The sequence below is a fragment of the Falco peregrinus genome, chromosome 3 (genome assembly GCF_023634155.1).
Source record: "Falco peregrinus isolate bFalPer1 chromosome 3, bFalPer1.pri, whole genome shotgun sequence".
Taxonomy (NCBI): domain Eukaryota; kingdom Metazoa; phylum Chordata; class Aves; order Falconiformes; family Falconidae; genus Falco; species Falco peregrinus.
Genome location: NC_073723.1, coordinates 112,806,234 through 112,821,696, shown reverse-complemented (window position 1 = coordinate 112,821,696; position 15,463 = coordinate 112,806,234). Strand labels below are relative to the sequence as shown.

General features: G+C 49.4%; 1 protein-coding gene across 6 annotated transcripts in view; it reads left to right on the top strand.

The window, feature by feature from the left end:
* DISP3 (dispatched RND transporter family member 3) overlaps positions 1-15,463 on the top strand; it is a 162,310-nt gene that overhangs the window by 60,169 nt on the left and 86,678 nt on the right. The window contains exon 1 of one of the 6 annotated variants that reach the window (XM_055799170.1): positions 6,130-6,298. The exons of 4 other annotated variants lie outside the window; for them this stretch is intronic. The gene's annotated coding sequence lies outside the window, so the exon portion shown is untranslated. Of the gene's footprint in view, positions 1-6,129; positions 6,299-9,407; positions 9,630-15,463 lie in introns of those variants that run through there. One more of the 6 variants, XM_027787971.2, reaches the window with a different exon arrangement.

Genomic DNA, 15,463 nt, shown 5'->3' with positions numbered 1-15,463 from the left:
CCATTAATAATCTGAAGAAAATCCGTCTATAGTAAAAGTTCACTTATCGTGTCTCCTTTTCTGTGTTCGACTCCTACTATGATCTGTGTGGTAGAGTCTGTTTAGGGACAGCTCTTTAATTAGATGGCAGGTAAAATGGTATTACATGCTGTATGGGTGGGTCATGAAAAAGAAGAGTTGAACAATTGCAGAGAGGTTTCTACAGACTCCAGGGCTCAAGGAGGGGACCAATTCTATAGAAAAACAGAAGGGACACACAAGGCCAAAGATGAACTACAGAATAGCGATAGCAATAGCAATAGGAAAAGAAGAAGGAAAGGTTCAGCAGCATCTGCTAGAGGAAGAGTGTTAAAAACAGGGCAACGCTATCCGAGTTCATTGGTCCCTGCAGGGAGACAGCTGCTACATTTGTTCTGCTGACTTCCACCTCAGATTGGTCTATAATGTATAACCTCACCAGGGGGCACAGAAATGGCCTCATCTCTCTCCTTTCCCCTGTGTCTTCTGATGAGAACACTGAAACAGAGGAAAGGATACCTTATTCAAGGTCACACAGTGAGCCAGTGGCACAGCTAGCTGGGGACAAGCCTCGGGGCTTCTGGAGTCCCTGGCCTGCATCCACTGTGCATTCACTGGCACGAAGCAGCTCTGCAAATCCCGCATTCATTACAATACAATAAAGCTTTGCTGCCTGGGTCTTTTTTTTTTTTTTTTCCCCCCCCAATGTCTCTCAAAAACCCAAGACTGATTTGCATTTTAAAACTACCAGTTACAGCTCAGGAAAATGCTATTCAGTAGTTCCCGGAGCTCAGGAGTAAAGATTCTCTCTCAGTTGTTCTCTCCCAGTTCTTTTGCCTAAAACATATTTTTGTCCAAATTGCACAATACTTATTGCTAATATTTATGTCATGAATATTCATGACATCCTGGGGCTTCAAGACTCTGGTGGAAAGGCGAGCACAGGAGGCACAGCAGCCCTGATACTCCTACACTCCATACATACAGGGCAGAGCCGTCAGGGTGAGAAGGCTTGTTTGGTTAGGATGTGAGCTGTGGGGTACTAATGCAGTCTGGAAGCCTTTGGGGAATGCTGGTGAAACTCCATTAAACAGTGCAGTGAAGGCCTTTTAAACAAACAACTTCCATAAAACCATTAGCTTCACTTAATTGCAAGGAAAAGGCCCCACACGCAGCGGGGGTTTAGAGTACGCTCTGCCTCTCTTTACATCTGTTTCTTTTTCTCAGGCAGCGCGCAGATGGGCCTTCCTTTCCCAGAGAGCTTCGGGACTGGGGAAACTCCCCCTGCCCTCGAAAGTGTAGGACTGTACCTGTCAGCAGTGGCGATTTAGGGTTCCATGTGCAAATTTACACTGCTGCTTGAATGCAGAAAAGCCTCCCGGGCTGTGCCGTCCTGTGCCCTCGTGCCCGAGCAGAGGCAGCTGCACTCTGCCTGCGCCAGCACCGGCTGCGGCGCTGAGCTGCTGCGCTCCCACCCTGGGTCACGCTTCCTGCTCGCTGATGTGGCTGAAGGCTTCCAGGTTCACTGCTGTTCAGATGGTGCCATCTGGCTCTCATGAAATATATGAGAAATGTTATCCAATAAAAGGGGGGGCTGGCTGGCTGCATGCCTTCACCCCTGTGCTCTTTGGGGAAGCGATTGTTTCTGCATCGGGGAAATGTTTAACATAATTTTTGAGTACTAGTGTTGCCTGAGTAAGAAATAATAGGCTGGCAGTTTGAATTCAAGCCTGACTCGGTGGTAACTAGAAGCTATTTTGCTTGATCAGGTCAGGGCTGAGGTTTATAAATACCCAACATATAGAAATAGCTCGTGATGTGGCTTTGTTAGTTTTGTGGACAGAAAGGAAAGGTCCTTTTCCTTGATGTTCCATCAAGCAGGATGTTTGGGTGAGGAAAGACGAGGAGAAAAGGTCCCAGTCCTCTGACAGGAAGGCACTAGGAAGCAGATAGCACAACTTCAAAAAGGCTGAGGGATGTTTCTAAACAGAGCGTTTGGTCCCCACTCCCCCCTCTTTTCCTCTGAAAATATGCTGTATCTGCAGCTCAGCATCCTTTAGGGGTTGCCCCCAGGAGCTGAGGGGTGTTGGATCTATCTGCAGATTCTCCTGGGACACTTAGCTGGCAGCTGATGAAACTGTCTCTGGCTTTGAGGGCTATTGCCCTTTCTTCCTGGGCTTCTCCATTATTTTCTCTCCACTTTATTAAGCTTACTGGTGTATTCAAACAGCCTTTGGCTTTGAGCCCTGGCTAACAGCAAGCACTTGGAGAAAGCTGCTCAAACAGGAAAGGTCTGAACTCCCACAGCCTGATTCTGTTCTCAGCTGTGTCACCATAAACCCCACTGACTCCTGAGCACCTACTCTGCAGTGACATCTGTGTAGCTGAGATCGGGCCCACAGACATAAGCCCACTCCTTTTTCATGCACCCACAGTCTTGCACTCACTCATGTACAGTGTCACCCTTCGATCCAGGCACTTCTCTCTAACATTCAAGCACACACATTCATTTATGCAAACACTGGTTGCCTTGTGTATGCTCCAGGGACATGCTGGCAGACTCTGCATGCACTCATGCATACGCGCTCACATGTATGCATTTCACCTTGCTGAGCCTGGCTCCCAAGCCAGCAATGGTGTTTAATAGAAGTTCACTGCTCAGTTGTTACCTGGCCCTCTCTGCTGTATGGCTTGCTGTCTGGTGCAAACTTGAAAGCCTTTCAGGCAATCAGGCAGTAATAGACCTTGTGGAAGCTGAAAGTCCCCCAGATAAAATTTACAAGGCCTAAGAGAGCCTGCCTGGCATTATTTAATGCTTTAGTAATGAGCACCTGAACAGGAAAGATTGCTTGGGTAGTTTTATTCTGCATAGATGAGCAGTCAGAATTTCAAAGAGGGGCCATAAATATAAGCAAGCAGAATGGCCGATGGTGCCTGATTGTGGTGTGGAAGGCAGTTGTGCTGAGGCTCTGAGAAGGTTAGAGAGCATGTATAAACGAGAAGATGTTTTCCTTCAGCTTCCCAACTCCAAAAGCCATCCTTTAACCAGGAATGGCTTCAGGCGCAGTAGCAATCCTTTTTTTGCCTGCTTATGACTGTGTGCCTCTATGCATGTGGCCAGGCATTTGTGAATACGCAGCTTGCTAACTAAGACTGCAATACAGTGCTAATGTCTCTTGGTGTCATGCGTGTGTTTGTGTACCTGTGTGGTTAATGAGGACAACAGCAGCGTGCAGCACCTCAGTCTGTGTGCTGTTTGCCAGTGCGTGTGTGGGGTTAATAAAAGCCATAAATAATGCTGATTCTTTGTAGATGCATTTTCATTGTTAGTGGAGCCTGCAATAAAGCCCTGAAACCTTTATGTACGGGCGTGTGCAAGTAATGTAGGTACAGTTCAACACAGTTTGTGGTTATGTGCATGGGTAGTGCTGCTTACGTAGACAGTTCTAACCCGTGTCTGAGTAAAACGCGTTCAGTGTTGCTGATTTAAACTAGTGGTGAACTATTTATTCATTTTGGCAACACATGCTGTTTTGTTGAGCACATCTGTGAGGCCTGAGGGAGGGAAATGATAACAGTCATAGGCTGATGCTCTCTGAGCACAGAGGGGCATAGAAAGAAATGTTAAGCCAGGTATGAAGGTTTCTACTGTGCACCATCCTGCCCCTCCCATCCCCGAATATTTGAAATGTTTGATTTCCTTCTAATGCAGAATGAAAAGAGACTGAAATCACAGAAGTTGCTATAGAGCAGGACTGTCAACCCCCAGTCACCCCTTCCCATCCAGTATTCCATTACAGGGCTTTTCGAGTGCTGTGCAGACCCCTGTGCATTCATGGAGCAATATTTAACAGATGGATGGGGCAGTCTGAGTGTCTCTTTATTGACAGGGAAAGACATATTCTTCCTGCATATGTTGTAGGTGCTAACACAGCAGGAGAAACTTCTAGTTCAACTGAGGCTAGCATAGCTCTGTGGCACGTGTGTGGCAAAGGAAGCTGTCATGTGTTTATGCTGTGGGAAAACAATGTACAATTTTTAAAAGCTAAAGCTGTCAAGTTGATGTACTTCTGCCTGTGGAGAGATGGGTATGATTCATCTGTGAGCAGGTGTGTCAGCATCACTTTGGGTCTGTCCGCCCCTGTGTGCATCGCAGGCCTTGGTGCGCTGCATGCTTGTGCGAAGAGGGGAGCAGGGGGCTGAGGATGGGCTCATACATGTGTGCCTTTGCCTGGAGGGCTGCTGGAAACACTGCCGAGGAGAATCGTGTTATTGTCTAGTTCTGATACACAGTGCTGACTGACAACTCCCCGCAGTTTGCTGGGCTCTGCTGTGTGATTGATCGAGCACTGTCCCTCACATCAGCGTGGGCTCCGCTCACACCACCACAAAGTTAGAAAAAGCGATTTTCCCCTTTACTGTACACTTGCTGTTTTCAACAATATTGCTAAGCCCTCACCATCACATTCTCTGCAGAAACCTCCATCATTGGCAGAAATGCGTGAAGCTGGTGGAATGCAATTTTACTTCAGGAGCCTCATTAAATTTGCATTCCTTGGAGCCCCACAACGAAGATGATGGCCTGGCTTTGTCTGCCAGGCTTCCTGTTCGCTCTAAGCAGTGTACCAGAAAGAGCACGATGCTTCTGACACAGCTGCCTGCCGGGAGACAGGCTCAGGTGATGGGCCTGTTTTACCATGCTGCGCTCTGTTACTGACTTGACAAATCTATCTAAAAACTGGGGTGACAGATATTTTCCCTAGGTACCCTCAACATTCAAATAAGCAAGAATATTGGGCAAAACATGCTTAGGTCAGCTCTGTAATGTAGCTGGATTAAAGGCAATTTCCATCAGCAAGGTACTGACGTTCTGCTCTTGCAGGACCCCACGCTGCAGTACCAGGCCACCCCGGTAAACAGGCCAGGGACGGGGGAATGTCCTCTCCCTGCCTCAAAACCAGAGCAAGTCACAGAGGAGCACACGATAAATAAACGCAAGACCACCGTATCCAACAGCCTTAGAGGCCTTCTGTCAACACTAAGCGAAGCCCCTGTACTCAGGGATGTCTTTATGACAAGCGGGACTCCTTCGACCCCTGGAAGCCAGGGCAAGGGTTCATGGCCAGGTTAGGCGACCAGCTGCGAACGCCTAGCTGCATAAGGGGCGAGTGTGAATATCTAAAACGGATTTTCTCTACTACCCTAGTAAGCCTTGCCACCTCCCATTTAATGACTCCCACTTAATTGAGGGATCGTTGCTGCATACCTCTGCTGCTGAGTACATATAGGTGTCTCCTATAAGGAGCATGTATCTTGCGGTGAGAGCGCCAGCAAGGGAGCCAGATGAGTCCTTCCTAGAGCCCTGGCTCTTAACACGGGGGGACCTGCCGCACTGGCCAGCTGCTGCTAAAGTTTCTGGCAGTTTCTGTTCCAAGATCTGCCTGGTACCGGTGTGGTGGCAGTGCCTGTACCGGGAGCGGGCGTGGGGGTGCCCACCCTGGCGGAGCCGGGTTCCCAGCCCCTAGTCCGGAGCCTGTTCCACAGGGCACCCCTCGCCCCGGGACGGCAGCCTGGCAGCCCGAGCTGCCTCTGCGGCGGGCGGGGCAATCCCGGGGCGGCCCGAGCCCCGCAGCGCTCAGAGCGCATCCTGGGCTCCCGGCCCCGGCGGCCGCTCCGTTACCCGCCCGCTCCGGTACGGAGTCGCGCTGTGCCGCACACCTGGGCCCGGCCGAGGAGGCCGCCCCCCTCGGTGGGGCTGCCTTCCCCCTCCCCGGCGGGGCTGCTCCCCGCGGCGAGGCTGCCGCCCCCCCCCCCCCCCAGCGGGGCTGCCCCCCTCCCCGGCGTTCCCCCCTCCCCGCCGGGGCTGCCCCCCCGGCGTTCCCCCCGCGGCGGGGCTGCCTTCGCGGCGCCGCCGCACCGGGGGCCGGCCCGGGGCAGGGTTTATAGCGCGGCCGCAGCGCCGCCCGCAGCCCGGCGGGGCGGCAGCGGGCAGCGGCCGCGCCCGGAGCTCCGCACCGCTCCGCGGCGCAGCGGTGGGGGCTGGCGGCCGCCCGCCCCTCCGCCCCCGGGGGCCGGCGGGCACTGCTAGCAGCCGGCCGCGGCGCAGGGCAGAGCGGCATTAAAAGGCGGCGGCGGCGGCTGAGGCGCGCCGCTGGCAGGCGGCGGGGCCGTGCGGGCTGCGGGAGCGGGGCACGCCGCGCTGCAGGGCGGGCAGCCCGCACCGCCGCACCGGCTCTGCCCCGGCATCGCTGCGAGCCCGCGGCCGCCCGGGCGGGCGGAGGTGAGTGCTGCGGGCGCGGCGCGGCGGGGGCCGGGGGGCGCAGCCAGCCCCGCGGTGCGCGGCCCCGGGCGCTCGGCGCTGCCCGGGAAGGTGCCGGGGGTCGGTCGGGCTCCCGGGTCCCGCCGTGAACGCGGTGGGTAAGGGAGCGCGCAGCTTGCCAGCACTCCCCTCCGCCCCACTCCGCTGTTTACTTTTTTTTTTAATCCCTCCAACCCCCCCCCCCCCCCCCCCTTGTTTTTTTCTCTGCGAATACAACAGCTGAATCCCGCAGCTGTGTGTGCAGCCAACTCTCCCTGGAAGCTCTGGAGAGTTCATGAATGCGCGCGGAGGAGAGCGTCTCCCGGGGGGCGGCCGCTATAATGAGCCGATTGAGCGGTGCCTGCAGCAGGGCTCTTCTCCTGGGGGAAAGTTGGGCGCAGAACTGAGCGGCTTTGTGTCCCTGGCAGCACGGAGGGCTGGCCTGCTTCCCTGGGGAGGGGAGGGCCAGAGAGGCGTCCCCCCGCTCAGGGCTGTTAGCGGGTCCAGCCAGGCAGGATTCTCACCTCTGGCACCAGCTGCTGTCAGATCTTTGCTTTAAAGATGTAGAGACTCATGTACCAGGCACGTGTAAAGTAACCCTCCTGTTTCGTACCGGCTTGTGTAGACATTGACTTTTCCTGCCTAAAAAGGAAATTTTCCTTCCTGAAAGGAACTGGCCTTTTCCTACCCGGGTCACTTAGTAAGGACATTGCATCGCTGAGCATCGGTCCGAGCTGCAGCCCACTCCTGGGCCTTTGCCAGTCCAGGTGGTCTGCAAAGGCATGCTGCAAAACAGCCTGTCTCCTGCAGAAAATGGACTCTTTGGTGTTTTTTCTTACTCGGTGATGACCAAACCAAAAGAGTTGGTCTGGCTGCCACTGTCCGGTGTTGGAAAGCACTGGTGAAGGGTAGCAGCTGAGCATAACCAAAAACCTCTGGGACAGACAGGGTAAGGTGAGTGGCAGGTCCCTCAGGCACGTGTAGGACCTTGCATCTACCTCACTGCTGCATCTTGTGTCACCTGCGCTTTTGTTTTATGCACAGGCACAGCAGTGTGCTGGTTAGCAACCTTAGTTTATGCAATTATTAGGATAGTATTTTGACAGCTGTGCTAAGCCTTTTAGGGTTTAATGTAATGTGCAAGCAAATAAGTTCCTTTCAAACAAGGCTGATGCATGCCCTCTTCTGCAGCTGCAAGACATATGAGTCAAGTGGGATGAGGACTTCTGTATTGGAAGAGAAGTACTTTTACAATTCAAATGACAGAATAAACACACAGACTTTGTGCTCACAAAGCCACATGCTGATATACATAAAATCTGCTACCCTAAAAGCTCTATTTCTTAAAAACAATTTTCCCACAAAAATCTAGGTGAGATTTTGAAACTAGCTTTCTGTTCTCACCAGTAAAACTTTGATCGGGGACAATATTTTTCCCTCTTCCTCCCCAACAACCTTGTGAAGTGTTGATAAAGATATTATCCACAGCATCAGCTTTCTTTGATTGCTCTTCTAGGCTGTGTGTCTAGATGGAAACCTAGCAACACAGTAACTGTATTGAAGGGAGATGTTTCAATAGCTACACTTCTTTTATCACGCTGGATGCATCTTCAGAGGTTAGACTCATCAAGCCAGTCTCTTTACCCCTTTGTAGCCTTATAGTTTGGTTCCCTAAGCCTGGAATAAAACAGACCTGAGTGAGTGAAGAAGACAACAAAGTTGGAATGGAAATGCTTAATATGATAGAAGATCCGTTCTTCCTTTCTTCCTGCTGCCCCTGTGAATACCTGCTGTTCTCCCATGGAGAAAACACTGTGGAGGGAGAATGCTTGTCTAGTAGAAAAATGATTCACGGGGAAACTGTCATCAGCATTTGTGACCATCTCACATAGACACACGTGGGGAACAGCTAAGGGGCAAATGACCCAGAGCAATATATAACAGTATCATATGTGAGAACCAGACCGATGTTTGGGAAGTAGCATCAGCGTTGTTCCAATCGCCCATTGCGATGAAGATTGTGATTCAGTTTCTGCACCGTACGGGGCCAAATTCATCCTCGGGGGGGGGGGGGGGGGGGGGGGGGGGGCGGGGAGAACCCACAGCCGCCACCATCTGAAGTTGCTGACGCTGTCTAGGTTTACCTCCTGGCTATATTGACAAATACCCTTGTTGTGCATAACCTTTCTTTACAACGGTGGAGTAAGGCACTTGTAGGGAGTGAAGTGACAATATCTGACTGGCTCAGTGTAATTTGGGGGCACAGAAAGGAGGGATTTCACCAGTGTGAAATTCCAGATAGTTTTCAGGTGTTTGGGGAGAATGTGTTTGCTAGGTGCTAAAAATTCTCTCAATTCCTGGTATGTCCTTGGCCACGACTCCTAGGATCTTATATTTCTTCAGTATTAATGAATTAAACATCACAAATGCTGTTGTCAGGCCAATAGAAAAAGTGGTTAAGTTACAGGAGAACTTTGCCTCTGTATCTGTAATTTCTGAACTGTCAATGACACGTGTTTTTACCAAGCTGTATTGTGCAGGACTTTACATATATGTAACTGTATAGCATGAGGGTGACAGGCTGTGTGCATTTTGGTATGGCCCTGGGGGAGGGTATGCATACAGTGTTAACAATTTGCATCCAAAAAACCGCAGCACATCTGAAATCCTCTTGTGATGCCAGTGCTCGGAGATAAGTGCTGCTTATACAAAGACTTGCCTGTTGGGTACAAGTACTTAATAAGTAAGCTTGACTGAAACTGGAGAGGGATAGGAGTTCATACCCTGTCGGCATATGGAAAATCTGGATAAACTGTGATTTTATTTTTTTATTATTATTATTATTTCTGAATTTTGAACAGGTCCTATTGTGAGTCCCAGGGTCTTGGGGTGATGCTGCCATGGTCTCTGTGCATGCCAACATGCAGTAAATCCTAGCAAGACTGTTTAGCGTGAAGCATTTAGCATACAGTTGGTTTAATCCTCTAATCTTATCAAGCACTGACATAAATGAGAATTGAACAGATTAATTCATTCTAAAAAATCAAACCTCGTTACATTTCTCAATGTAATGCACAAGATTTCTCCTTTCACTTACCTGATTGGCTTATTTTTTTATCCATTGTTTGTTTCAAAGTATCAGACTATAGATGTGGGCTCAGTGGTGAAAGCTACTCTGTAATGGGCTCTCCTCTGTGATGCCAGTTTATCTGCTCTTTAAGTCGCCTCAGGGGATTTCAGGACCTGAGCAGTACTGTGGTCTGGGAGGCTTGGCTACTGGAAGCTGCAAGGCTGGCAGAGGGAAGAGTTGCTGGTAAGTGTGGGTACTTGCTACCTCCTTGGTGGCAAGACCTGTTTACTTTTTGTTCCTTTTGTGCCAGTCAAGAGGAGTGAAACATGTCCTTTGCCTTCTTCCTTTCCACACACCTCCCTGTTTCTCCCTCTATAGAGAGATAACAGTCCTCACAAGGTGTGCGTGCAAGTTGCTATTTGGCTCCGTGAATGTGTGGCCAGGGGCAGGAGAATGTGTTTCCAGACGTTGGGATGAAGTTGAACAATGAAATATTAGTTTCTAGCACTCCCTTATGTCTCCCCTGTGATACCAGAGAACAGGCTATCTCTTTAAATGATTGATTTCACACAGATTTACTTGAGTTCATTCATCTTGATGCAGCTTTACCAGGGTGAATTTTCTGAGGTGTAGCCTTACTGATGTCTTTTCTAAGGGCTGGATCCTGCCTCCTTTCCTCTCGCAGAGGAGTTCCTTCTTTCATGAATAGCTCTGCTGCATTCAGTGAGACTGTTTAAAGAGTAAGGTGCTTTGGTGCCTGTGACTCAGACTAATGCAAGTCAATTTAAAGGACAGATTAAGCGCAGTGTGGAGTATGGATTGCAGTGCCTGGCCCTTAATGAATAATTCAGGAACATGGAGGAGACAGTATAAGAGTTAAGTGCTTAATCCAGCTCTGGGTGAAGTCAGCAAGAGACTTTCCACTGACCCCAGCCCAGAATATGTTTCAGCAAGGGCTTAATTGTGAGTTTGTAAATTGTCCCATTGATGGCAGCATGCTTCAGGCATGAGCTACAACAACTGTCTGAATTAGCACCCGGTAGAATATTATTTATGACCCTCTTGCCTGTCATGCTGTCACCAAGTGTCCTCTGCAGCACCATGAGAGTTTTCTGAGGTCTCAGCATAGCTATTGAGTCATACTTTTATAGTATTGAAAAACAGAAAAGACTAATAACTGGAGTGCTTCATTTAATGGGAGAAAATAGACATAGAAAGTTGGGCAAAACGAGCTTCAAAGCTTTAATTTTGGTTGCTTAGAGCTGGGGATGGTGGACTCCTTTTGCAAGAACAAGGCACTTGCATGTCATACAGACTTCACCAGGACTGGACACTCGCCACTCCACAGCTTAGGAGTCCACTTGTGTCCTGTTCTTGCCAGTGGCTGAGTACATTCTGCCTTCCTGGGGGTGATTTGAAAACCCCCGGCACTGGAACTGCTCCTGGGAGACCCTTTGTGGTGGGATGGCAGAGCAGCTATCTTCTGCTGATGGGGAAGCAGAGGATGCTCTGCAACCACAGCTCTTTTTTTATGCCGTGGGTCACGGTAACTGTGGGAATCCTGTCCTTCCAGCTGCCCCGGGGTGATTTGCTTTCCCATAAAGGTACAGTTCAGTGCTAGTCATAAGCAGTGCTGATTGACAGCAGCATCATTGACTTGGAGAGGCCAAGCATCTCCTCTTTCTTGTTGTAACTCTGGCAGTATAAAACTTCCAGCGAAAGCTGTGCCCTTGCTCTCAGCCTGTGGCACTGGCAGTGCAGTGGGCTTTGCTGGTCCATGGGGAAGCAAGCACGCCGATTGCAAAGCAGGGCACCCCAGGCAGCGGCTGTCTGCTGCCCTGAAATTAGGGCTTCACTCATACCTGACCCTGTCTTCCTGTTTTGTTATCTCTGCTTGCTGGGAGAAGAGGTTTGGGGAACAACTCTGGGATGCTTTCCCTGCCATCTGCCTTAAGGCAGCAGGCTTGAAAGTTGGCACAGTTAATTCCTGATCTTTGCCAAGCTCTGTTAATAGAGAACAACTCCTCCTGAATAGAACGCGGCAGTGCTTGTTACATAAATAGTGGAGAAGGGGGAGAGGCCAATGTGTTTGCAGGGGGTGAAAGACATACTGGCAGTCGTCTGGTTCTTAAAACTGCTGCTGGCCTTAACTGTCTGCGTCTTTATGGGGGAGAGTCAGAGGTGACAATCATTTTTCTGCCTGGACTTCAGGATATGGCTTCTGGGGCCTGGTTCTGCAGCTGCGATCTCGCTCGCTCTGTGTAAATGCAGTCACATCAGTGAAGTCACTTTGGATTTGTTACTGGGAATGCCAGCCCAGAACCTGCCTGCTAAGATAACTAATGTGGACGGACTTGTAGAGGCTTCAGGGTATCCTGCCTGATGATGTTGCCACAGATTTTCTTCCTGTCTTACTTTTGCATAGCAGAAACTTCTTTGGCTTGAACACAGAGCAGGGTTTTGGGAGCTCTCTAGTTTTACTCTGAGCTCACTTGGCTGTCTGATATTGGGCTAGCAAGTCACAGATTCTCTATTTCTTCATCTATTTGTGGTGACATATATATTTAATAAATGTCCTACATTGAATTGGCATTTTCATTTCCAGGAGCATTGGCTCAGTACATTGTTCCTTTCACAGTCAATCTACAAAAATGTATCACAGGAGCCCTGTTCCCCCTGCTTTCTCATGTTCTTAAAGGACCTGTGTGTTTGCAGACCAGTAGCAGAGAAGGAAATTCATGTGTCAGCATTACAGGCCCCTGCTGGGTATCAACTCCTTTATAAGGTATGACATCGAGCATGGGAGGAGCTGGGGTGTCTGCTAATGGGGAGATTGGGAAGAGTTGGGTCCTGTTGCTGCTCTGCCACAAATCTTGAACAGATCTGGAAGGTTGCTGTAGCAAAGGCTACTCTAGGTTTTGGATGCCGCGGTTTCTGGGCACCCGCATTGTGTCACTGTTAACTGGGGTTGTAGGTATGGCTGCTGCTCCCCAAATGGCAACTAAAACTTAATAATGTTAGTTGTAACTTGCCTGGTCTGTACTTAGCTTCTGTTAAAGTCAGCAAAAGTAATGGCTGAATTCCAGCAGAGCTGGAGCTAGATTGCGGAGCTGTGCTTAATTAATTTATAAACTTGCATATGATCTGACCTGTTTCCCTAGAGGAATAAGGAAATTGGATCTGATAGGTGTTTGCAAAGGGTTTATGTGGTCTCTGATAGAAGCTGATATCATGCACAAATGCAAAGTGCTCTTTGCTCCTAAGGGGGTGTGCTGTCTGTTGACTTGTTTCTTGGCTCAGGTTTGCACTCAGGAGCTGAGAATGAATTGCTTTTGAATGCTGTATTAAAGTCTGTGGAGACAATTTGGAAAAAAACCCAAACCAGCACCTAATCCTTTCTACTGCTTGGGGTATTGCTGAACATGCAGCACACTTGATTCTCTGAATCAAGTAATTTGTCTTCTTTTTTTTCCCCCCCTTCTTTTAACAAGGAAAAAATGAATACATGAAGAAGATGGGGCTGCAAACTGAGATTTGAACTAGAACCCAATGGGGCATTTTGAATGTGCCTGAGAAAAGCCCAAAGCAACCCCGACTCCTGCTTGCAAATCAAACCCAGCCAGATCCTCTGTCTCCATATTTTCTCTGCCATCTCTTTCCTTCCACCTCCCTCCTCGCATACCCTCCCACTTGCTCTCCAGCTAACAACTCATGTGCCAAGTGTAATCTCCAAGCCAATTTTTATGGCTGAGTTGAAATGGAAAGGTGGACAGGCCTACAAGAGCATGGAAGTGACTCAATAAAACAGTGGACTCCATTTAAACTGAGGGCTGTGAGTCTGGACAATATAGACAACAGCTTGTTTTGAAACCTAAATCTGTTTTGCTGGAAAGCTTGGGCTGGTTCTTGAACAGCACAGAAAGCTGCTCCTTCTGGTGCCTCCTGCCAGCAGTTGGGATTTCCAAGCTGCAGGCCCAGGCATTGCAGTCTGTGGCTCTTCGGGACCCACTGAGCAATGTCTGTGCCTTGGACTCTCCCGAGTGTCAAATCTATGGCCATGCTTTTAAACAGTGTGTTTCAGACTGATATACATGCTTTGAGACATTTTTTTTCCCACATCCAAATTGAATTTTACTTCCAAGGCTACCCTTTCTCTCAGTCCTAACCCTTACATCTCAGCTCTGTCACTTAATATGGGGCTCAGTGAGACAACTGAGTGGGCAACTGAGCTGTGGTCTTGGGTGTTCTTTGGTCCGTTTCACTCCTGTCACCGATGTCGGTATACTTGTGCACAGGGCACCGCAGCAACACTGCAGCATCATAGGGAGCTATAAAACACCAGCCTATGACAACTGGAAACAAGATATATCAGCAGGTAAATGTTTCATCCCCTGTGGCACTGCTTAAGCTGAAGAAAAGAAGCTTCATTCCTGTAAATCTGCTACGTTGAACTATTTCCTTGGAGAAGGTTACCTCACACTAACTGCAGAGTTCATAGCATAGGTTTCTGTGGAAGTGGTACAGTAAAGCATTTGACCTTATTTAGATTCCAATAACAGAGAGCTATACTGTAAGTAGCAGAAACAGATTAAGTTAAGACTGTGATGACATTTTCTTTACAGACCTCTTGCTGTTTCTTGTATTTCTGATGTGTTGTGGGGGAGGTCATTCCTTCTGGATCCGAGTCTTGGCACACACGCAGCTGAATTTATTCCTGCGTGTATACCACCTGCCTACATCCCCATCTATTCTGTTACGTTGCAGATCCTGGTACTGTGTGCGTTCCCATTCCTCTGGCTGATTCAGGGAGTAACTGCAGTGAGGCTGTCCCTTTACTCAGCCAACTAGGGCTGGTTTCCAGAGGGCCAGACACAGCACAGGGCAGTGGAGTGAGTCCCTTTGAAAATCAATTTACAAATGTCTATGCAAGCATTACTCCGTGTTTGCTTGTGGCGGAGAATTCCAGGAGGCTTTGGGACAAGGCACATTATGAAAGGGTGGAAGATGGGGTCTCTGATTCTAGAATATGAGGGCAGCTCAGAAGCAGATGATGTGATTTGCCACAGGAAAGCTAGAAAAACTTGATAGCAAAGCCATAAATGTTTCCTTTTTTAACTTTAAGTGTTTTAACTGCAGGACTTGGTCCTACGGTTAGCACAGGTAGCATCTCAGCCTGTGAATGCCTGGCTGAAACTGGGATGCAGTAAGGAACTGGGAACAATTGCCTGAAATGCTTTGATCCTTTGCCAGATGGCAGTCCCTTGGTATCCTTTGGGCTGGACAATTGCCGTTCAGGAGCTGCTGAGCTCATGCAGCTCACAGGACTATTAATCTCTGAATCTTTGGTGGTAGAAGGGGAATAGGGACAATGGTGGCATCTGTGTCTTTCTGAACTGCTCCTGGGCTAGGCTTAGATCACGGCCCTCTGGGTCCGTGTTGGGACAGGGAAGAGGGAAGGGACACTGCTGCTCTGAGCTCAGTCCTGATGGCCTAAATCTGCATCCTATAGACATGGCTTCACTGGCCAGCTTCTGGCAGCCGTAACCAGCGTCATTTCCCTCCTTTGCACAGGGACTAACAGGAACCAGCTCTTAGCGTCTCTTGTCTGTATTGGGAAGCATCCTGGACTCTCCCTGAGATTAATGTGTCATTAAACCAGTTTGCTTATTTTGAGACCCTGCCCCCTCCTCTGCTAATGGTCTGCAGGACTGTGCTTATTGAGCTGTGGTAACATTTAATGTGAGTTTCTGCATGGTTGGTGCAGCTGGCAGTAAGCTTTAAGTCCTTGTACTGGCAGGGGATCTGCTGACGTGCTGTGTAGGCACTCGGGCATCTTGTCTTGTCTCCACAACCTCACCATCCCCTCAGGAAGTTTCCCCTCTGTTCTGAAAAGCCTTGTATTCACCCGGGTCCTGCTCTGGAGCAGTCAGTTGTGGCACTGGAGGCTCTCCAGTCTCTGGGTTTTACATGTCTGCTTTCAGATTTCTCCCGGATCCTGGGAAGATGAAAAAGCAGTGCTAATTAATCTAATTCCAGAAGCACCAGGTTTTCATGGGAGGAGAGCAGCTAGCTGCATA